This window comes from Mytilus edulis, chromosome 11 (genome assembly GCF_963676685.1).
Source record: "Mytilus edulis chromosome 11, xbMytEdul2.2, whole genome shotgun sequence".
Lineage (NCBI taxonomy): Eukaryota > Metazoa > Mollusca > Bivalvia > Mytilida > Mytilidae > Mytilus > Mytilus edulis.
In genome coordinates, this window is record NC_092354.1 from 48,933,832 (window position 1) to 48,957,974 (window position 24,143).

Consider the following 24,143-nt stretch of genomic DNA (forward strand, 5'->3'; position numbering starts at 1 on the left):
CAAAAATACAGGTTCCTGAGCTATTTTAAAAATCGAAGCGAGAGGCTTTTAATATTGCAGTGTAAAATACAGGTTAAAATGACTGAAACATCAAATTTGCAGACTTCGTGTTGAAAATTGGCTACGAAGGTCATTACAAAAACAGGTTGCCGGGGTGAAATTTGAAACTTGAATTTCCAAAGAATAAGCAAGTCCAAACCTTGTATGTGTAGTCGTTGAACTCTAGGTTCCCACGTAAAGTTAAAATGTCACTATTTCAAGAAGAATGAACTCACGAAAGCACGAAAAATTCACTAAATTCGCGTTCTTTGTTTTGATTTTGACCACCTGACAACTTTACGGAAATATCAAAGTGATTGTAAATAAGGACTCTGTGACGGGCAACTTATAATATCCGTGTTTTAAAGATTTTAATGATTTTAATGATATCAAGCCAGTCCAGTTCAAACTACTATCACGTGGTACAATTCTCATTTACATATTATGAATATTAATTAGCAAAACCACTACTACTTTCTGGCTATGAAGAATCACATCTTTATTACGTTTAATATGGTAAATATCATAATGGGAGACAACTCCAAACGAGTTAAAAAATATTATTGACTTACATCCCTTCATATCAAAACGTTCATACTAAATCAAACGAATACCAAGCCCCAAATAAAGCTAATTATTTGTTTAAAAACGATGACATTTACTATAGTGAACTGAGAGCTTTACCTTATTGGGTAAATATTTTATTGACTTCGAAAATAGAACATATAAATAAAAACATTTAGGTGTTCTTTATCATGTTTTACTTATGAACATTTCAACATTCGAGACAAAGACCTATACATATTGTATTTAATGTAGATTTGTTCATATCCTGAACATGCATGACATATTTGCCACTGGACGTAAAGCAAACAATAATCAATCCTTATTCTGATGCATTTAAAGACAGAACACCATTGACGTTGATTGATGTGATAGATACAATGTGTTCCCAGTTTTCAGATAAAATGCAACCGAGCGCATAATTATTAATTTATTTTTATCAAAAATGTAAATGGCAAAAGTAAATGCACGCAGTATACGCACAAGAACGGCAGTTTCCATGCCCTACTAAAGAACAAAGCAGTTGTAAGTGAATTTATATACGGCGGTGTTTCTTTCTTTCATTGAGGCAATTAATTTGCATCCAGAAACCATTGGTGGTTGATATCAACGATGTTACTTACTTTTTCAGATAAAATGCAACCGGTCGCAGATTTTTTCCAAAATTTTTATCAAAAAGACAAAACCCAAAGTGAATGTGAACAATATCCGCACAAGCACGGCATTTTTCCATGCCCTTACTATAAAACAAATCAATTGTAAAGTCCATTGGATTTAAGTAGAATTGTTAACTTCATTAATTGTATTTAAAAGATTTTAAACGTGTCAAACAACCAATTTAATTAAAATTACAAGTTATAATATTGTCTATTTGATGAGGTTTTTAACAACCGGATATTAAAGTCTCTACACGATGTCGGCAATAAATATAACCTAATGGAAACAAATATTTGCATAAAATGTCCCGGATGAAACAACATTGTTAAGTCAATACATATTGACTAGTTGTAATGAAATGTTAAGAGTGAGATTATAGACGATCGTGGTCAACATAAGAATGTGCTTCTGAAAATATGACATTTTTTTTGTCTTCAGAGTTGAAGGTTTTTAGGTCAATTCATAACGACCGAACAACCGCAGATATATATGTGTGCCTTTAACTAATATATTCCTTTTTCCTTTGAAAAAAGAGTACAGACAAGCCTGTTTAGAAGTTTTAATTTGGACCAGAGAAAATGGACACTACAGGCCCTGGTTTTCTTTTAATAGAAATAAACTTTCCACTGAACTAGTACACAATTTTGTTTAGTGGCCAACTGAAGTCCATCTCCGAATGCGGGATTTTTCGCTGTATTGAAGACCCATTGGTGGCCCTCAGTTGTTCTTTTTCTTAACTCGTTGTCTCTTTGACACATTTCCCGTTCTCTTTTTTCTATTCTTTTACAACAGGTTTGAAAATATGCACATATTAAAGTTAAAAAATGTTCTCTGCATCTTACCACAAATAATAAATTGTGTGTATGCTTATGCATTTGCTTGAGTGCCATAAGTTCAGGTTGAAAATTGCCCTTTCAAAATATCTTGGGTGTTTTCATGATAATATTCTCGATTGGTAACCTTGCCATCTATATAGTCCCGGATGTACTATTTGACACTAAATTGGAAGCCAATGCTAAATTGTTAAACTTGTATAAAAAAAGTATAAAAACTGAGGTATCTTATTAGTTAATTGCTTGTTTGCTAAACGTCCAGTGGCAAATATTTTTTTATGTGCCGGACGAACGCAGTAATTGATAATCTTATTGAAGCGTTATGACGAACAAAGTGTGGAACATTTAAAATGTATTAGGGGTGAAAAATATGTAGCATTGTTAGTATTGCAACCTTTTTAGATTTGAACGGTTCGATTGCCATCTTGATTTTGAATACCATGGTATTCTCCGTCTGCTGAAACTGGAGGCAGAACGCAATAGAAATTTAAAAAAACGCATGCGCAAAGGGGAATAATCAGAACAATCTAACCCTTGCCTATGGAATTAAAACTCTTAGTTTACAGAAAAAAGGTTTACTTAAATCAAGTCAGTTCCGAAGCACTGGCATCATGGCAGATGGTATGTACTCTGGTGACTTATGTCTGATCGGCAGATACACATATAGTTGTAGATAAAACGTACAGTACTTGTGTTTTTGGTGCAAAACACTTTTGTCCTGTAATTAGGAGCATAGGGTTTGCTGTCCAAAATTTTAAACCAAATATTTAAAACTATATATATATGAGACTATGACTTATAACCACAATTTACTCACAGTAAAAACTTGTTTTTTTCTCAAGAAAGTTGCTACAAGTGTTATGTCATAAACTTGAACAAGGATTTCTTGAAGCAAAACCGTTCGGTGACATTTTCGTGAGATTTTATAGGTTAATAGTGTTGTGTTATCGCACATGGTTCTTTGTAATATTTTAATTTACAACCAGGTCTGGTAACAATTTCGTCCTAAGGGAGTGCAATAAAGGAAACATTTCCTTCAGGTACGTGACAAATGAAAAGAAAAAAATAACACCTGAAAATATACAATCTATGACCTGTTCACAATTTCCGAAATTTTCACTGTTTTACCAATCGTTTATAACTTCAAAAAGAGGCTGTAAATCAAAATCGTGTGTATTTTCTCTTTTAAAAAGTGTTAGAACTTAAAACTTTCAGTGTTTAGTATAACACGACTGCCGCTTTAACCTCTGACATTAGCTTTTAGAAAAACCTTTGTTCAAACACGGATAAGTGTGAAAATTCAAACAGTTGCAATAATTCAATCATGCCTTTACTCAAAAAGTTCAAATTACAATCTGGCTTTTATCCTGATCTTTGATGTCGGTTTATAATGTATATGTTGGATTATTGTGTTTGGAGAAATAAATCTAATATTTGTTGGCAATTATAAACTCACATTTTTCAAAAGGATTGATTTAAAAAAACGAACAATATAAAACAAGCTACTGCCTATCAAATTTAGGAAAAAAGTAGGTAACGCACGATTAAGGAGATTGAAGCTAATTATACTTTCGATCATTCTGCTATTTTGTCGTTTGTGCACTAGACAATTGTTCTTACATCTATTAATACTTTTAAATTATAAAAAGATAGTTTCATATGTAGGAGGCATATATTGTTTGTTAAAATTAACTTAAAAGGACCTCATACAGGCATGCGCCGGAAAGTTATCCTCAACAAGTTGATGGTATTCCGTAACTAAAGAAGAAAATATGACTGCACCGTTACATAAATAACATACAGTATACGACATACATTCTGTACGCATGCGCAAAATCGGTTTGTTTGACATACATCTTGTCAACTTGTAGAGAAGTCTGACATGTTTTTGTTTCCTCTTTTGTGTCCATGTAACAACAAGTTGAGTCTATATTACAATGTTTCCTATTTACATATATTTAGACTTATGTTTTAAACATAATATAGACCAACTTTTTCAAATCACACATATAGGTATTTGACATTTCACTTGCTGATCTGTATAGTCTAAGTTCATTTTGTTCGGTATAATTGCTATTTCATTGTACACATCAACATACTATAAATACACTCGAACAGTACTGAATTGACTACAAACGTATTGTCTTAACAGTTCATTAAAGTATAGGGTTAAAGTGCAGGATAAAGACAATACATGATTATTGTGGAAAATATCAAGTGCTTTTCGAAACACGTGAACTTCTAGGCCATTCGCACTCTCGATACATGCAGTTCTTAAACTCGTATATTAATATACAAATAATTATTATATTGATATAAGAAGATGTGGTATGAGTGTCAATGAGACAACTCTCCATCCAAGTCACAATTAAAGTAATATTATAAGTCAAAGTACGGTCTTGTGCAAATTGAATATGGCTCTTATTACACGGAACCTGATCGATGAGCAAGCTTTAACCATAGATATAATTAGATCTATGCTTTAACCATGTATTTTACAGATAAAAACGGGATTTGTTTTTACATGTGTATAAGAATAACATCGGTTTAGAAAACATTTAAGTTTGAGAAAAACACAAAATGATTTATTTCTTAATGAAGTTCGTTTAAAGCTGATAAAAACCTTCACTCCCAAATTAAAACTCCAATTTATAGTTTCTGTCATGAATCTACGATTGGATGATAATGAAAAGGAATTAATTTAAATCTTATGGAAAATTTCAAGATTACCATTGAAATAAGAAATTAAATTAGTTGATAAATTTGAGATCGCGGAATATTTCCTGTGTATGGTTTTCCCCACTTGAGAGCAGTAAACAATAGGGTGACTGACAGTTTAATCACAAAAAGTATATTAACGTCTTAGTTACGACGTTTCCCAAGAAATTAATGAGATTGACACTCAAAACAAGAGTGATATTGCTTCCGTATTTCCCGTTTGAATTACTACTTGGTTGTTGTTGATGGCATATATGTACATTTGGTCGTCTCTGTTGGCTTTATTTACAACCTGTCTAACCATGGGGTAAAAAGGTGTGTGTGTGGGGGGGGGGGGAGAAGGGGGGTGACGGGCTGTGATAGGGGACTCATTTCATTCCTTAACATATTTATATGTGTTGGATACTCTTTGACTGCATGCCAAATTTGCTGTATCTAATTTACACGAAGATATTATTGTCAATGCAGAAAAATAGGTTTTCAATAATAACGGAAGGGGTCTTTCAACGATCTACCGTCTATTATTATAAAGCATGATGAATGCATGCACATTTCCCAGGGATCACATAAGTTGAGCCATACATCATCATGGTCATTATCTATTTGGATCGGAATTGACATTAAATATTCAATGAATGATATGAATCCATGAAGATGATCGTGTAAAGATTGTATAGCTGTCTATGCGGTATAGGTTTAACTCATTGTTGAAGGCCGTATAGTGACCTATAGTGGCACATATTTGTGTCATTTTGGTCTCTTATGGATAGTCGTGTGATTGGCAATATTACTTTACCTTCTTGTTTTTAGTTATAAAAGTTGATAAATGCAACTAACCAAGTACTAAAGAGTATATTACGGCTTGGCCATATAACTTTAACTCCAGACTGTAGTATCTAAAAGAATTGTAGTTACAACTTCTTTAACGACTATTTAATAAAAATATATGTGTTGACTATAAGATTGCAATTTGAAACTATAATATAATAGCGACCATCTTGAATTCCAAATACAAATTTATCAACCTAGAAAATCTGTTAATAATGACCAATTTAGTTTCAAAAACTTCATCAACCGTACCGTTATTTGCCAAAAACATCATCACCTTATAATCCTTTTATGGCGAAACAACTGTTCATAGACGAATGTTTACTTTTTCTATGGCGACCATCTTGAATTCCCAATAGCACTTTAATTGCAGATATTGCATTAGAATTACGTTTTAATAAAATATACTTTCTAAAAGAAAATTCATTGACCAAAACGCATGTATAATGGATATTTTAATACCGAAATAGTACAATATTTGCAGAGATTTGTAAAAATAAGTATCTTTGTATATATATTATCCTATTTTATCATGTCATTGATTACGAGAAATAAGTTGCCATTCAAAATTACCCGGTAAATAGACATTGGTCAACCAACGTTATATTCAAAAACGGGCACAGCGATCTTGTGGTTGTGTGCTGGCTTCGAGTGCTGGAGGAAATTGGGTCCATCCCCAGCAGGGTCAAACCATAGACCTGAAAATTAGTTATGCCCCTACGCTGCATATAATATAGAAGTTAGAGCAAAGACTGGTTAGGTCGGAGCGACATGTTTTAGCGTGGACTGTGACCTTGTGAACTAGCACAGTAACAATCCAACTACGCGTATCGGTCTTGTAGAAAGAAAGCTTCATATCTCATCATCATTTTCCTATCATGACATAAATTACATATTTGCCACTGGACGTTTAACCGCAATTAGTCATCGTCATCAACCAATGGAGAGTAATTAAGTTGAAGATTTCCAAAATGTAATGTAAAAACCCTTTATTTATATTCAGTTGGAGTCCGGGATGGCATCATATAACAATAAATAAATGCGATAAGAGAAAGTTTAGATCAACAGAAATGAAGATACGGCCTTTTGTGCAGTTTAATGTCATAAAAAGTGTTTCAAGTATCTTTTGTGTAGCGCATCAGTTTTGTTTGCACATTGGAATTGAAATCACAGGTGTTCTTTTAAAATCGCTTTAATTTGAGTCTCGAAAATTTCGTTTTAGTACAAATAACTAATAAACGTACATAAAAGTTAAAGATTTTGGACCACAGCGGCTGGAAAAGAATTTTTAGTGTTTCTTTAATGGTTTTACTATCAGAGTCAGCTGTGAATAGTACATTTAAATTAGTTGTTCTCAACTGTGAAAATCAAATTTATAACTTTTAATCTATCACCAATGTGAAGGAGTATGGCAATAAAGTTTTTGTATATGTTTCTCCATTTCCTCTACTTGGTCCAAGCCGACCGCAAAAAAAACTCATGGGTTGTAAAGGTCGTTAGAAAAAACCTTATAACTTACAAAAGAATTAGAAAATGGACTGAACGTATACTAAATATCTTTCTTTTTCACTTAGTGACTACCATTTGATTTTTATGGGGGGGGACAATTTAGGTAAAAAAAAAGTCAGGATAAACTAAAAAAAAAAAGCAGGACCGAACAGAGTGAAAAATAAAAAGGCAGGACTGAGATTACAGCTAAAACAAAATAAGCAGGACAAAATTTTTCATCCTAGACCCCCCCCCCCCCTTAAAAATCAAATGGTAGCTCCCTAAAGGTCGTTAAAAAAACGTATAACTTACAAAAGAATTAGAAAATGGACTGAACGTACTAAATATCTTTCTTTTTCACTTACATGGGTGGTATAAGTGATTTAATTGTGAGAACCCCCTTTATAAAATTAATAATAAATGATTTAGTTTGGTACCTTTTGAGAATTAAACCCCTAAGTTCATTGGTAAGTGCATGGTTATTTTTATTGCATGGAGATCATGTCATCGCTTGCTGTAGAGCATGACTTTTGTCATTCCTGTATTTGCTGCAGTGCACAACACAATAATATAATGTTTACGCCTATTAAGCATTGACTAATTAATCGTCAAACTGCATGCTTACAAAGACAACAAGAAAAATCCTTAAAGACCACAAAAATGCAAATATAGTACAAAGAAACTTTTTTTCTGAATGATGCATATCCACAAAGTGCACCGCCATGACACCCTTTCATATACCTGTCATAAATTACCTGATTTTATCAGATCTTTACTAGACTTAATTACGTCACGCATGAATTACATATTATATTTTTCAATACACAGATTGTGCTCCAGTCAAAAAAGCAATAACCCGTACCTAACATACGGGTCTTACCTTTACCTACAGGGTATCTACAGGTGTAAGATCAAAGAAAAGATAAAAATTATCACGAATTTAAAATCCGTGAAACCTAGCGTAATAAAATGCGGATTTAAAACTTTTATATTATTAAATGTTGATATTTAACGATTGATTTCATTAACATATATTTAAACACTAGAACAGATGTGAGAAAACTAGTCGAGATTTGTATTTACTTTCTCTTGAGTGGTTTATTTTAAAACAGGAAGATAACATTTGTTATCAAGTTGTTACAGTTTAATGCAGGTTAAATACAATGTATACACAAACACAAATATGCCATAATTATTTTTTGGAGAACTTCATGTATATACTTCAAAGCAGAATTCTAAACGTTAGTTATGTTACATTTTAAGATTGTGAACCGGTGTTCCGGTTCAAAACCAAAATTGCAGGTCCTCCAGCAAAACAAGCAAAACAAACCAAAAACACTGGTAAGAAACTGAAACAATCGCATGGATCTCTTACAAATCGACCCACGTGCTCGGTTATAGGGTACTAGTATGCATTGTCGGTTATAAGTCAATAAATGGTCATCCTCATATAACATTTTTATCCCGAGATGAGAACGTGTTGTGGTACATCATAGCTAAATGATGCTGCGGTAAAGGGTTTCAACTCAAGAATGGGACGTTTACAATTAGAAAGACTGACATTAGTACATTTGTCATAGATCATTATTTCGACTGGTCCACATATTATGTCAATTTCTAGAACGCCCCTACACAGAAAAAAAATGAAATTATCCGAGCTAGTGTTTAGAAATGAAATATAATTTTTTTTAAATTTTATTTTGTTAAAATATCAATGTTTTTAAACAAATTTCCTCAGACCTATGATATTATCAATCCCAAATCTTTGCAGGTATTATTTTGGCAAGTATCTCTTAACGTTACATCAAGGACGTCAATCTATCCATTTCAATCTTTACTTGACATGTTTTGCTACCTGTTGATTTGAAGATCAAAGAAGACAGGTATGGATAAACACGTTTATTTATATTTATTTACTTTAATGGATTCGAGGTATTTTACACAACTTAAGACATTTTGAGAAATACTTGTTGCTGTCGATTTCTATCAGTCACTGTGTGTTAAAGGTCAATGTTTCAAGTAAGTTGTTGTATTTTATATTTTAAAACGTATGGTATTTTATCTATATGCAAAATCTGTTATATTAAAAGGTGTCGGGATATATACTATCTTCAATCTGTCTTCTTGCATTTCATTACCCTGTTCGCACTTAACCTGCCTGCAGAATAAATATCTGTTTGTTTGAGTGCAATCCAAGTACGCTTTAGGCCATATAGTGGTTATCCTTATAACTAAAATAGGGTGTGGGGGTCTGAGCAGGATTGACCTACGCTGACAACTTTATCGTTTGAAGAGAGTGTGTTTATCTGAGCAGGATCGACCTACGCTAACAACCCTTTCTCTTGAAGAGGGTATGTTTGTTTCAGCAGAAGTGACCTACGCTTATCTATAAAACTATCTCATGAAGAGGGAGAGTTTTTTTCTGAGTGAGATCAACCTACGCCTACAACTATAACTCGTATTGATGAGGGTATGTTGTATTGGAGAATCGACATATGCACCAGGACAAACTAAATGGACCTCTCAATCATTTTAAGAGGATATATAGGTTTGACCTGATCAACCTATAATCTTCAAGACCAGTCAAATGAAAACTGTGAGGAATTATGATAATAAATATGCACGAAATAATCTGTTTATTACTGGTTGTTTGTGAGTATAATCACTTATTGTCTGCTTGGTCGATTACAAGTTCTTTAAAGGAACGGTCAGCATTACAAAAATACTTGAAATTTAATTGAATCTATGCCATTGTGATAATGATTTATAAGGAATACACAGTATTAAGAACCTTTCTCTGTAGAATGATCTAAACATGTATGTGCTTTTCATTGAAAATCACTATCAAAAACCGTGTGTACATGATTCCATATAACATATGTCTTCCTAAAATATAAAAGCAGCCAAAGCATCTGTCTATCCTTATATAAACTATAAAAAAAACACCCTTTCTAGTTTAAAAGTTATTGCATTGGAACTGATTTGATATAAGTGAACTTTTAATTTATATATTCTCGGCTTATAATCTAATTAGTTATACTAAATAAAGTATTTTTCTACAAAAGAAGGCTTTTTGCTTTTTTCTCTGTTTGTGATTTGATTTCATTTTGCGTTTTATGTTTCAAAATGTCAGTCATATTTCTCTTTGATTCTCTATATCATGCTCTTGGCTTTTGGCCGCTACCGGATCATATAGAGGAAACGCGGGTTTTACCTCCAAAAAGAAAATAAAGATATCAACCATGCAAGCCACTGTTTTCAAATTTACTTTAAGCAATCAACAACCAATTATAATAGTTTAGCGTATCAAGTAAAATAGTTCCTAATCTTTCTGTTTATTTATCATATAATTTTAGTACATTACATGTATGTAAAGAATTGTCACAGACATGCACTCTACGATTTATCTGTCTCGAGAGCTCTGTTTTAGACCTCGCGTTGTTGTTATTTTAAAAATCTTTATTTTTCTAACTATTTACTAATGAGGCTACATGTATGTCGAAATAAAACAAATCTTTTAAATTGAAATCCCTTCCTTGAACATAGTTTAACAAGAGTGTGGTTATAAGATTGACTCCTATGACACTGATTGTCACATGCGATGAGACTTTTAAAAGCAAAACAAGTTTATTTTTTGCATTTGACGGAACAGTGTATTAATATTACTCCTTTGATTAGTTTTAACAAACAACACCTATGATGGTCGGAAGGACACGAATACGGGATTGTAATGAATATGTGTATGGTTTGTAATTGTTACACACCTTAATTCAGGCTCCCAGTAGCATCCAGTGCATACAATGGTCCATATATTAACCTTTATAAGTTATGCATATCAACACCCGTGGATATTCTTATCACGCAGTCATGGTTATATAAAATGGCTACTTAGACTTGATGGCAGGATTTGAATTAAATGCACACTGTATGTCCGTGTTACTGTGGTATAATGTGTATGCACGGTCACATTCAATAAGGCTTGGGACACAACTTGAAAATGTGTGACTTTACTTAAACTGATCCTGATAATTGTCAAACTTTAGATAAAGTGTTAAGACCAATTATAAGTCATTGTTTTCTAAAACAGCAACAAAAACTATAGCTTTAAATATAAGCTTTAAGTTTTGCAAAAAACGCCTGCATGTGTGATATATAGAATTAACGCAAGATATTGAGAGGCAAACGTTCTCTGGTTGCTATCTGTAATATCTATGTTTAGTTTGTCATAAGCAGACCGCTGATTTTCTCGTTTGAATTGATTCACATTTTGTCATATCAGGACAGTTTTAAGCTGTATACGGCATGTATTTCGCTCATTGAGGGAGGACGGTCGGTGACATATAATTGATAATACCCACGTTATTTACACAGAACCGGTGGTATCGTGGTTTCGGGCACGCATCAATTAGGAGTAAAAACAAAAACGGATCGTATTGGAGTCCAACGTGTCCGGTAAGGTATTACTAACATACATTCCTGCAGACTGTTACCTTTTGAACTATAGTAAGTTAAAAACTCGACTCAACATGTCGGTTTGGTAACAGAACACTCGCAATAAAATGTTCTCGTTCCGAAAATGCATAAAAATACACATAAACAACCATCACTCTTCATTTGAGAGTTGTCGTATTGGCAATCATTCCACATATCCTTATCTTTATAATGAACTCATCAATATTTCGATACCTTTATCTTGGCAATGCATACGGTCGTATTTTTCTTTTACTGTTAGAATCATTTCACTAAATTATTTTAAATATTTGTCATATATGTGTCTTTTATATGCGGTATGGGGTTTTCTCATTGTAAAGCGGGGGTACGTTGACATATTGTAGTTATTAACTTCTTCGTCACTTTGTCTTTGGTAGAGAGTTTTCTTATTGGCAAGTATACCTTAAATTCTTATTTTATAATCAGCATACAAAACAATATGCATCGTTGTTCAATTTATTCATATTCCAAATTTTGAATGGAACTAAATTATTTTTTTTACTTCCCTTCATAAACTGTATTTCTTAAAAAAAAAATGAGCAGCAAAACATTTATATAAAAAAAAACATGCGCCTCTCTTTTTCATCCTCAAACAAAATATCAGGGGTCCATTTCATAAGCTTATATAACAACTCCTTCAGGCAAATTAATTTTCGCTTTTCTATCTACACAACAATTTATCTTTTTGCCTTCGAACTGTTTGCCTCGAACGAACACGCGATGAAGGTTTTATAAGTAACACCTGCCACGCACAGGGAAATAAGTATCAAATTTTTCGTTTTCGTTTTTCATATTACATTGGTCTATGATTGAAACCATATACATACAGGGAATCATTGTAACAAATAAGGCTTTTAAATCTCGGGTTTAAATAATGTACTTAAAAAGCCGCGGAAATACTTGTGGGAAAATTTCATTATAAACAACAAAAGAATATTATTTATGGTTGAACAATATTAGCTGACAAAAATGTTTGGAACAAGAGATGAATATTTTATAAATATTATCAGTCTGTCTGTTAATGGGATGAAAATGACACCGATTTAACAAAACAAAGCGCACGGATGAACTGATGTAAAAATCAAGGACAAAAGAACGTTTTGTTGGTTAGTTGTTTCAGGCTGGTAAACAAGCTTCGTGATAGAATTTCTTTTCAAAGGGCATGTCAGTTCAAACGAAAATTTGCTTGCGGTTTAGAAATTAAGTGTTTATTGATAAGAAAAATTGTACTTAATTCTTTTATTTGGCCTAAATGAAATAAAAATGTTGATATAGTGGTTTTGTAGTGATATGTTTTACAACATGAACATGTTTCTTGCATTTCTGTGTCTTACCGATTTTTTTTTTAATTTTAAAGTATCTGCTCTTTCGACGTGAAAATATCCGTTAGTCCATGCAGTACTTAAAATGGAAAACATGCATCAAACTCGTACAACTTATTATATCTATATAACAGATATTGCCAAAATTCTCCAACTAGAGCTTTCACCATGTCTTAATTTAGAGTCCCGAGAGTTATTACTAGTGTTTTCGTATTATCTTTCTAATGATAGTATATTGATTTCTCTTTAGAAATCGTATTATTCTAAAACTGTCGAGATTGCAAATAAATCTATCGCTGCAGATTGTAATGTTTTAATGCTTTTGTTGTTTATCACTGTTTACTCAAAACCCTAGGGTCAATACTTCTTCTTATCTCCGTATGAGCCTCCTTTAATAAGGAGCACCACCACGAGCTACTACGTATAAAGGAGGAAACTTGTAGCCTGTATCGGTACACATTAATGTGAGCATGTAATATTTAGTAAAATATTTTTCTTGAAAAGATATTTTGTTCTCAAAAGATCGTAAATTTTCATCATATCCATAGATATTAGCACATATTTAAACTATTACAAGCTAGTATATGAATAAAACTATGGTTTTGTTGAAAGCAATGAATAATTAGGTTGCCTAAATTTTAAGCATGTTCTTGGCAGCTTTTGTTCACATTACCCCCCACTGTAGAGAATTTACTATATTCAATTGTATAAAGTGTATACACGGCCTTGGTCATGTTAAAATCCGGACATGTTTCGTCCTCGGTGATCATTTGAGTGGAATAATATTAAGCATGAAAATATTAAAGCCAAGTGTGACGACATATTTCTTTAAATTTTAATTCAATACCCCTAGTTTGGTTTATACAATTCTATGCAAATTCCAAGCAAGGAGCGAATCTCATAAACTCGACACTGAAGGCCATTCGGCAATCCTTGGTAGAATTCGCTAGTTTCCTGTTAGATGAGGGTACGGAATCGGCCGAGTTGAGACGAATGCAATCAACGCATGACCTCGGGAAAGTTCGGAGAGCCGATAACCTTGCTTCGGAAGTTGGCTTCTGGGGTGTTCTCCTGTGAGTCAATGCTGCTCCATTTTTTTGTGAAAGCTTTTAATTGTCGTTTTGATCAATTTTCGTCTCCTGCCACCACGAACGTTGTCACTGTGGTCCCGTGTTACATATCAGACGCGGCAGAGGTCGTACTTTTTTGCTTGTATAACAAGTATAAAGCTTTCAAGTAATAACTTCAACTTAAGGTATTTTGGCTCAAAGTGTATATCATCCTTTAGAAGTATACCCTTTATCTTTAGACGATGTAAATAACGACGGGAAACACAATATCCTGAATCTCGCAACCACAAAGTCATGTTAAGGTGATGCATATAAACGGAAAGTTGTTGTCCATTCGTTTGATGTGTTTTATCATTTGATTTTGCCATTTAATTAGGGACTTTCCGTTTTGAATTTTCCTCGGAGTTAAAAATTTTTGTGATTTTACTTTTGCTGGAAAAACATGTCATCTGGTCTGCCTTCGAATTGCATTTTACATCGGCTATGGTTTTTATGAGTCAGTTTTGTTTCTATGATGTACACCATTTTGGTTATTGGTGTCTATCTGAGGTATACTATGACCATGGAAGTAATATTTAGATATTACTTCCATGCTATGACGAAAGAAGTAAGAGTATAACAATCAAATCTTTTCGATTGCTCTTTCTATTACATTTTGTAAAAAAAAATATTGATCACTTTTATTTACAATCAATTATACAAAACTTCTGATCGTTTATGTCGTCGAATTGCATTCTGCATGTTCTATTAGCTGATAATTGCTGATTGATATGTCTATTTTTTCTGACCATAGCAGGAGTCACAAAATTTTACAATAAAGTTTTTCGGAATACCGTTTCTATAAAGTTTTATTGAACACATTATATATATAGATACAACCAATATAATAAAACAATAAACCTGCTCATGATGTTGTCAAATGGAATTCTCCATGTTTCTATGTTGCTCAAAGCTGTTTGATGTAAAACATGGCTGGATAATTGATAATAAAATATGCGACTGAAGCAAGAGTCACTAAAATTAACAATCAAGTTTTTCGGAATACCTTTTTTTATTAAGTTAATATTGAACATATTATATAGATACAACAATTATTACAATAAACCTGTTCATGGTGTTATCGAATGGAATTCTCAATGCTTCTATGCCTGATGCTCAAAGCTGTTTGATGTAAAACATGGTCGGTAATTAATAATATATCTGTAAAAAATAAACGACTGAAGCAAGAGTCACTAAAATCAAGTTTTTTCGGAATACATTTTCTATTAAGTTAGTATTGATCACATAAGTTACGATCAATTATACAAAAAAAAACAGATTCTTTGCTGTGTTCAAATTGCAATCGTGTATGTTTCTATTTTGTACAACATTGCTGGTGTTGATAATATATCTATTTTACGACAGTAGCAATAGTCACTAAATTTACAATATTTTTTTCTAAATAACTTGATAAATATATTGAACACATTATATATTTACAATCATTTGTACAAAAAGCCTGCTCAGAGCTATTTGATGTACAACATGGTTGGTGATTGATAATATTTCTGTAAAAAAATAAACGATTGAAGCAAGAGTCACAAAATTTAACCATCGAAATACATTTTCTATTAAGTTAGTATTGATCACTTTAGTTACAATCAATTATACAAAAAATCTGATTCTTTGATGTTTATTTTTTTATCATGTCGATCAGCTTCGTTTACTCAATTCTTCTCAAAGAATTCAATTAAATGTTCTCTTTAATCACAGAAATCAATTGATACTGATTTATATATTCATTTAATTTTATCATTTTAATTTATCTAGGTTAGAAATTGGGGTTAAAAGAAGATTTATTCATTTTCTATAGATTTTTAAACATCAAAACAAATACAGGAGACATGTTTTAAACAATGTATCATGTACAAGGTAAATGTAATTTCAACTCGCGTCTGTAATCTAAGGCCAATAACATTGTTTTGTCGAATTCGAACAAGTCGCGGATTACATGTAAATCGAGTTCAAACTGAAACAGTTCGCATATAGCATTCACCATCATAGTCAATTCACTGCTTGGTGGTAGAAATGTGGTCACCTTTACTATTCTCGTCCGGCAAAAAAACCCAACATGTTTTGCCGACCGTTGTGTATGATATATAAATACGCAACCAAATTCAGTTCCAACAGAAACGTTCAATATGACGGCGAGTCACGGTAGAGGTAGTATCACCCTCTCTGTACTTGGAAAAAACTTACTGCAACTTTTAAAGGACCCCGAAGGTGATCCAATGCTTAGCAAACGTTCTTCCCATGCCCAAACTGATTTTGCTGTAACGGTTTTAATTTATATCCAACAAGTATTCATACATCATGGATAATTGAAACAAATAATGTATTTCACAGGCTTAATGAGATGCGATAGATACTCATAAATCGAAATAAAACTGACAACGCCATTGCTAAAATCAAAACGACCAACAACAAAAACTCCAACAACAGTACAGTACACAAAAAACAACATAACCGGAAAACTTAATAATACTAAGCAACACGAACCCCACTTATAACCGGGTGTGACCTCACGTGCACCTGAAGAGTAAGCACATCCTCCTAATCCACATTTGGCACCCGTCGTCGGTTGCTCGTGTTAGTATAAAGCCGATGATAAGTCTATGTCGATAGGTCAGATTCTAGGAATAGGTGACGAGAGATTGTAGTTACGACAATTGAAAAATATCCATTGTAATCATTAGGCTGTTTTCTGCCGTTTGGTCAATTGCTGTCTCTTTAAAACATTCCCAATTTCCATTTTCAATTTTATAACGGATGAATTTAAATTTTACTGAGAATCAATGTATTTGTATATATAACATCATGTTTTATTGTCTATTGTAGCACTCTTTTGCGTTTTGTCTTTTGGCTTGAATACCAAAGGTCACAATTATGTTAGATTAAGTCTAAATAAATGATATAAATCTCCATTTTGTTTTATATACCAGTAGTTTAGGTCCGTAGGGTGACATTAATCTCTTAAATGCAATAAACTTTCCTATGTAAATGTTGCGACGGTGGAATTAAGATTTATTTCCTTAATTTGGCAGATAAAAACAAAAGATATTTGACATTACAGGAAATTACTTCGGGGATTTAGAGAATTTAATTCAATCCAATGGAAGAAGCTGTTTGTTGTCTCTGTAATGATCCTGAATCGTTATTTAAGACAATAAATAACTATTTCTATATTATATGTGGGTTTTAAGTTTATCTTTTATAGAAGAAGTTATTACTTTCGTGTGGACTTCTATGAAAACTGTCTACATTTGATATATTTTATCGTCAAATGTAGGCCTGGAAACATTCATAATTGAAGGCAGGTGTATACTATACCTATACATTGTCATTGTGGACTATATATCTTAACCTTGGTCTCATCTGTCCAGCAGAATATCCATTTACGTGGTGTTTGAGAGGGGTTTTACTTTGGAGTGCGAGATGTATATATGGGAATGACCGTGCGTTCTGAATGACGTAGGGTACACACCACTCTCATTTTTTAAAAACGACTCCCAAAATAAGATGCTCCCGACTTGGGTTCGGCATTATGAATATTATCTTAAACTGTTATACCCCCCCCCCCCCCCCTTTATGTCGATCAATGGAAAAAAATACTGTACAGACAATGCTCCTTACTCTTTAGCCCTTGTATTTTGCATAATATACATAAATGTACTTTTTTTTTGACAACACTGATACGATTTTTTATATATATTTGGCACCGCATGGGTGTATACCTGTATATAAATATTATTTGAGGAATGACTGTAATATTCTGTGTATGAAGAAATAACATCAAAAAGGTGGTGCACACTGAATTACTTGCGTATCGGGTTAATTTAAAGTGTACACCTCATTTTTGATGTTATTTCAAATAGACAGAAAAAATATTACAGTCATTTCTTATAATTTAATTCTAAATTCCATTTTAAGCAGAAGTAAATCATGAATACAAAAAACGTTGATGACGTCACGGTCACATGCCCAAATTATATCTATGAGCTGATAGAAAATCATTATCAGCCAATCAGAAGACGCGTTTCATCCAAAATTAAATTATTCTCAAACAACAAATCATAACAACACTTGCTCTTTGTTTATACCTGTGCCCTTTCCCTTCACTTGTTTGTGGTCTTTTCAAATGCAGGTTAAAGATGCGTGATTACCAGCAGAGATAACGTCAAATATTATCTGTTATACAATCCGTTGTTTTCTCGTGGCATTAAACGATAATCTCTTGATAAATATGGTGACACGAGAAGATAAAAATATATATTAAATCATATCAAAAGAAGTAAACAGTATCGAAGTTTAATCGGAATGTAGCAGTGCATATTAGTTGCCATTTCGAGGTATTTTATAACTGACGATATGGAATTGGCAATTTGGCCAATTGGTATGTTTTTATTCATCGTTAGACACTATACGGTGATCTATAATTGTTACCATAACGTTATTTGGACGGTTGTCTCAATTGCAATCATACCACATATCCTTTTTACTCTCTTCTTTCTATTTGTGTTTGGCGGGAAATGTTCAGGATACACATCGTGCAGTTTTCTGTTGTCCTTATAGTGGACCACAAATTCAAGAATTGTTACTACCATTGGCATGACCATTTTGTTATCTGGGTCGGTATTTCAAAATATTGGTTTTATGCAATGGAGATGAGTATACTATATTTCTTATACTCTGTTGATATTGATAATTCTATCGAGTTGCGTTTGTTCAATATTGCGGTTTTTATTAGGCTTTCTGTAAGCAGTCTTCAGTTCTTTCTGTGCAATATTACAAGCTTCAGGGCGGTTTGTCTTTTTGTGTTTGTTTTGCGGTTTACTCATTGCGTTGTTTGTCTTATTCGACCTTAGATTCTGATAGTCTTTTAAAAAATCGTCTTTCTGGATTTTCTGTTTGACAAATGTAACCAGATACAGTTGCCCTCGCTCCTATTATTCTTAGTCCTCTACTCAAAGACACCGGATGGTTCTAGTTTTTATTTCTGCATATGACATTTAATGCTTAACTTTATAAAAATATAGGGTTTTATGATCGCCAAAGAGACAAGATAACTATAAAAAAAGGCCCTAAATAACCGACATGGATGTCATAGCAATGCAATTGTAAGTGACCGTACGGCCTCCAACCATAAGCAAACACAATACATTCTAAATAATCATGCTGCTGAATGAGGCCCTGAAAAAAATGGTGCAATTATTCAAATGAGAAAACCAACGGCCTCGTTTGTTCTTTAGCAATAAATAAAAAAAACAAATATGGAACATAGTAACCAACTATAACCACTCAATTACAAGCTTAATATTTGGGAAAGCCATATAAAAATGTGGCGGGGTTAATAGTACTTTTGAAAAACAAGAACTTTAAAGCAAATAAAAAGTAAATTAGGCTAAATTTTACCAGAAGTGTCATTGTTAAATAAAGATTCATGGTAAGCTACTTCTGCGTTAGGATACTCTCAAAAGAAAGTAAACATTGCATTAACGAGTACTATAGCAGTTAAACAAATACACGAGAAAAAGATATACAAATAAAACCAAACTAACGATCTCGATGCATCAACTTCAAGTATAACTAAAAACCAAATACGTACTTGACATGATAGAAGCTTGATCAATTGTGATTCAATTTACCAATCGTACATTATAATGAAGAGTAAATAAAAGTGTTACTAGACAAGATTAATCCTGTGTGGAGATAGAGACAAAGTAGGCAAATATAGAATGTATACAGAGAGGATTAACAAAGTAAAAACTAGATAACGGAAAGTAAATGTTGACACAGATGGTATACATGGAAGTCTTAATTATGTCGTCTCTGGTATTAGGTTTTCATTATCGTTGATCCTTGTGAACTACTGTCCGACACTATGTCTTCGGATGGCTTCTAGCTTTTATCGTTGATCTTTGTGAACTACTGCCCGACAATGTTTCTTCGAATGGCTTCTAGCTTTTATCGTTGATTTTTGTGAAATACTGTCCAACACTGTGTCTTCGGATGGCTTCTAGCTTTTTTCGTTGATCTTTGTGAACTACTGTCCGACACTGTGTCTTCGGATGGCTTCTAGCTTTTATCGTTGATATTTGTGAAATACTGTCCAACACTGTGTCTTCGGGTGGCTTTTAGCTTTTATCGTTGATCTTTGTGAAATACTGTCCGACACTGTGTCTTCGGATGGCTTCTAGCTTTTATCGTTGATCTTTGTGAAATACTGCCCAACAATGTGTCTTCGGATGGCTTCTAGCTTTTATCGGTGATCTTTGTGAAATACTGTCCAACACTGTGTCTTCGGATGGCTTCTAGCTTTTTTCGTTGATCTTTATGAACTACTGTCCGACACTGTGTCTTCGGATGGCTTCTAGCTTTTATCGTTGATTTTTGTGAAATACTGTCCAACACTGTGTCTTCGGGTGGCTTTTAGCTTTTATCGTTGATCTTTGTGAAATACTGTCCAACACTGTGTCTTCGGATGGCTTCTAGCTTTTATCGTTGATCTTTGTGAAATACTGTCCGACACTGTGTCTTCGGATGGCTTCTAGCTTTTATCGTTGATCTTTGTGAACTACTGTCCGACACTGTGTCTTTGGATGGCTTCTAGCTTTTATCGTTGATCTTTTTGAACTACTGTCCGACACTGTGTCTTCCGATGGCTTCTAGCTTTTATCGTTGATTTTTGTGAAATACTGTCCAACACTGTGTCTTCGGGTGGCTTTTAGCTTTTATCGTTGATCTTTGTGAAATACTGTCCAACACTGTGTCTTCGGATGGCTTCTAGCTTTTTTCGTTGATCCTTGTTAACTACTGTCCGACACTGTGTCTTCGGATGGCTTCTAGCTTTTATCGTTGATTTTTGTGAAATACTGTCCAACACTGTGTCTTCGGGTGGCTTTTAGCTTTTATCGTTGATCTTTGTGAAATACTGTCCAACACTGTGTCTTCGGATGGCTTCTAGCTTTTATCGTTGATCTTTGTGAAATACTGTCCGACACTGTGTCTTCGGATGGCTTCTAGCTTTTATCGTTGATCTTTGTGAACTACTGTCCGACACTGTGTCTTTGGATGGCTTCTAGCTTTTATCGTTGATCTTTTTGAACTACTGTCCGACACTGTGTCTTCGGATGGCTTCTAGCTTTTATCGTTGATTTTTGTGAAATACTGTCCAACACTGTGTCTTCGGGTGGCTTTTAGCTTTTATCGTTGATCTTTGTGAAATACTGTCCAACACTGTGTCTGCGGATGGCTTCTAGCTTTTTTCGTTGATCTTTGTGAACTACTGTCCGACACTGTGTCTTCGGATGGCTTCTAGCTTTTATCGTTGATTTTTGTGAAATACTGTCCAACACTGTGTCTTCGGATGGCTTCTAGCTTATTTCGTTGATCTTTGTGAACTACTGTCCGACACTGTGTCTTCGGATGGCTTCTAGCTTTTATCGTTGATTTTTGTGAAATACTGTCCAACACTGTGTCTTCGGATGGCTTCTAGCTTTTATCGTTGATCTTTGTGAAATACTGTCCGACACTGTGTCTTCGGATGGCTTCTAGCTTTTATCGTTGATCTTTGTGAAATACTGCCCGACAATGTGTCTTTGGATGGCTTCTAGCTTTTATCGTTGATCTTTTTGAACTACTGTCCGACACTGTGTCTTCGGATGGCTTCTAGTTTTTATCGTTGATTTTAGTGAAATACTGTCCAACACTGTGTCTTCGGGTGGCTTTTAGCTTTTATCGTTGATCTTTGTGAAATACTGTCCAACACTGTGTCTTCGGATGGCTTCTAGCTTTTATCGTTGATATTTGTGAAATACTGTCCAACACTGTGTCTTCGGATGGCTTCTAGCTTTTTTCGTTGATCTTTGTGAACTACTGTCCGACACTGTGTCTTCGGATGGCTTCTAGCTTTTATCGTTGATTTTTGTGAAATACTGTCCAACACTGTGTCTTCGGGTGGCTTTTAGCTTTTATCGTTGATCTTTGTGAAATACTGCCTGACACTGTGTCTTCGGATGGCTTCTAGCTTTTATCGTTGATCTTTGTGAACTACTGTCCGACACTGTGTCTTCGGATGGCTTCTAGCTTTTATCGTTGATTTTTGTGAAATACTGTCCAACACTGTGTCTTCGGGTGGCTTTTAGCTTTTATCGTTGATCTTTGAGAAATACTGTCCAACACTGTGTCTTCGGATGGCTTCTAGCTTTTATCGTTGATCTTTGTGAAATACTGTCCAACACTGTGTCTTCGGATGGCTTCTAGCTTTTATCGTTGATCTTTGTGAAATACTGTCCGACACTGTGTCTTCGGATGGCTTCTAGCTTTTATCGTTGATCTTTGTGAACTACTGTCCGACACTGTGTCTTCGGATGGCTTCTAGCTTTTATCGTTGATTTTTGTGAAATACTGTCCAACACTGTGTCTTCGGGTGGCTTTTAGCTTTTATCGTTGATCTTTGTGAAATACTGTCCAACACTGTGTCTTCGGATGGCTTCTAGCTTTTATCGTTGATTTTTGTGAAATACTGTCCAACACTGTGTCTTCGGATGGCTTCTAGCTTTTTTCGTTGATCTTTGTGAACTACTGTCCGACACTGTGTCTTCGGATGGCTTCTAGCTTTTATCGTTGATTTTTGTGAAATACTGTCCAACACTGTGTCTTCGGGTGGCTTTTAGCTTTTATCGTTGATCTTTGTGAAATACTGCCCGACACTGTGTCTTCGGATGGCTTCTAGCTTTTATCGTTGATCTTTGTGAAATACTGTCCAACACTGTGTCTTCGGATGGCTTCTTGCTTTTATCGTTGATCTTTGTGAAATACTGTCCTACGCTGTGCTTTCGGATGGACCCTAGCATCGGTATATATATGAAAAAAATGAAAGTCGCAGTATTACTCCAATTGACTTTAAAGATAGGTTTGGCCCATTCCAAGGCTTACAATAACATTCGTGGGAACCATAAATTGATATGTTCTTGGTGACCAGTTGCGAATATTTCATGCAATTAATGGATCATTTATGTCTTACAAACACTTAACAAACCTATCAAAAGCAGAACAATTAGAATGAGAAACTTATCTACTACCAGAGATCGGCATGATCATGCATGAAATATTTGCCACTGGACATAAAAGGCGTAATGGTCTGTACATCACCTTAGGTATACAATGCATATGTCTTAATGTGTTGCCTTGCTCAAGACATTCACCCTTATTTTGAAGAGTGAAATTGTCCCACTTTTCTCCCGTTCGTATATTCCCTTCACATTTGGTTTAAACTAAATACACCTAAGTGGTTGATTTGCTTCTCTTCGAAACACACGAAAAAAACGAACTAATGACAAGGGCTATATCTGGTCGGTTCATAGCCTGAAATGTGGTCGGCTAGGATGCCACAATAATCGTCTTATGGCGACCTTGATTAAAAAAGACGTTCAAAATGGGTATAGTATAAAAGCAACGTTTTTTTCCCTAAATGTGCGTGTTGTATTTCCCACTTGAATGTTAAGCGGTAATTAATCAGTCGAATTATGACGACGGCGTGTGTAACGATCTCACGAACGAAGATTATTTTAACCGATAAAGCATTTCAACTTTGTACTATACACATATTAACACATATTTGAAAGAAAGATGATTTCGTGTACTAGTATACCGTTCAAAAGTTTGTCAGCCAAAACTCAGTAAAAAGTTTGTTCCGTTGCTAACCCTTGCTGCTTTCCAATTTCATAATAACACAAAAATCGAGGCTATGAGTGTGAATTTTTCATTGAAAAAAATATTAATCCGTGAATATAGTTCTTGTTGATGAGAATAAAAAGTCACGAAAGTAATTGCTTAGATAAAGTGAGTAAATGTCCTGAGAAAAAACTAGACCATAAAATAAAAATTAGCTATAATAGTATATTATCAAGGAGTTATATAGTATACAAATCCTTGAGTATATCAGAAATATATTATAAATACAGCTTTTTTTTTAACTAACTATAGACTACATGGTAACTAATAACAGACATCAGATCTATAAACGCATACTTAATCCTATAAAACTATCTTTGTACTAAATCGGGGTAGTTTGGTCCACTTTCTATTCATTA

The 24,143-nt window shown here is 33.9% G+C and overlaps 1 protein-coding gene across 2 annotated transcripts in view; it reads left to right on the top strand.

The window, feature by feature from the left end:
- The first annotated feature begins 8,863 nt into the window (after positions 1-8,863).
- Positions 8,864-24,143, top strand: part of LOC139494719 (uncharacterized) — a 46,167-nt gene continuing 30,887 nt past the window's right edge. Inside the window, exon 1 of one of the 2 annotated variants that reach the window (XM_071282920.1) lies at positions 8,864-9,010. The gene's annotated coding sequence lies outside the window, so the exon portion shown is untranslated. Of the gene's footprint in view, positions 9,147-24,143 lie in introns of both variants that reach the window. The other variant, XM_071282918.1, reaches the window with a different exon arrangement.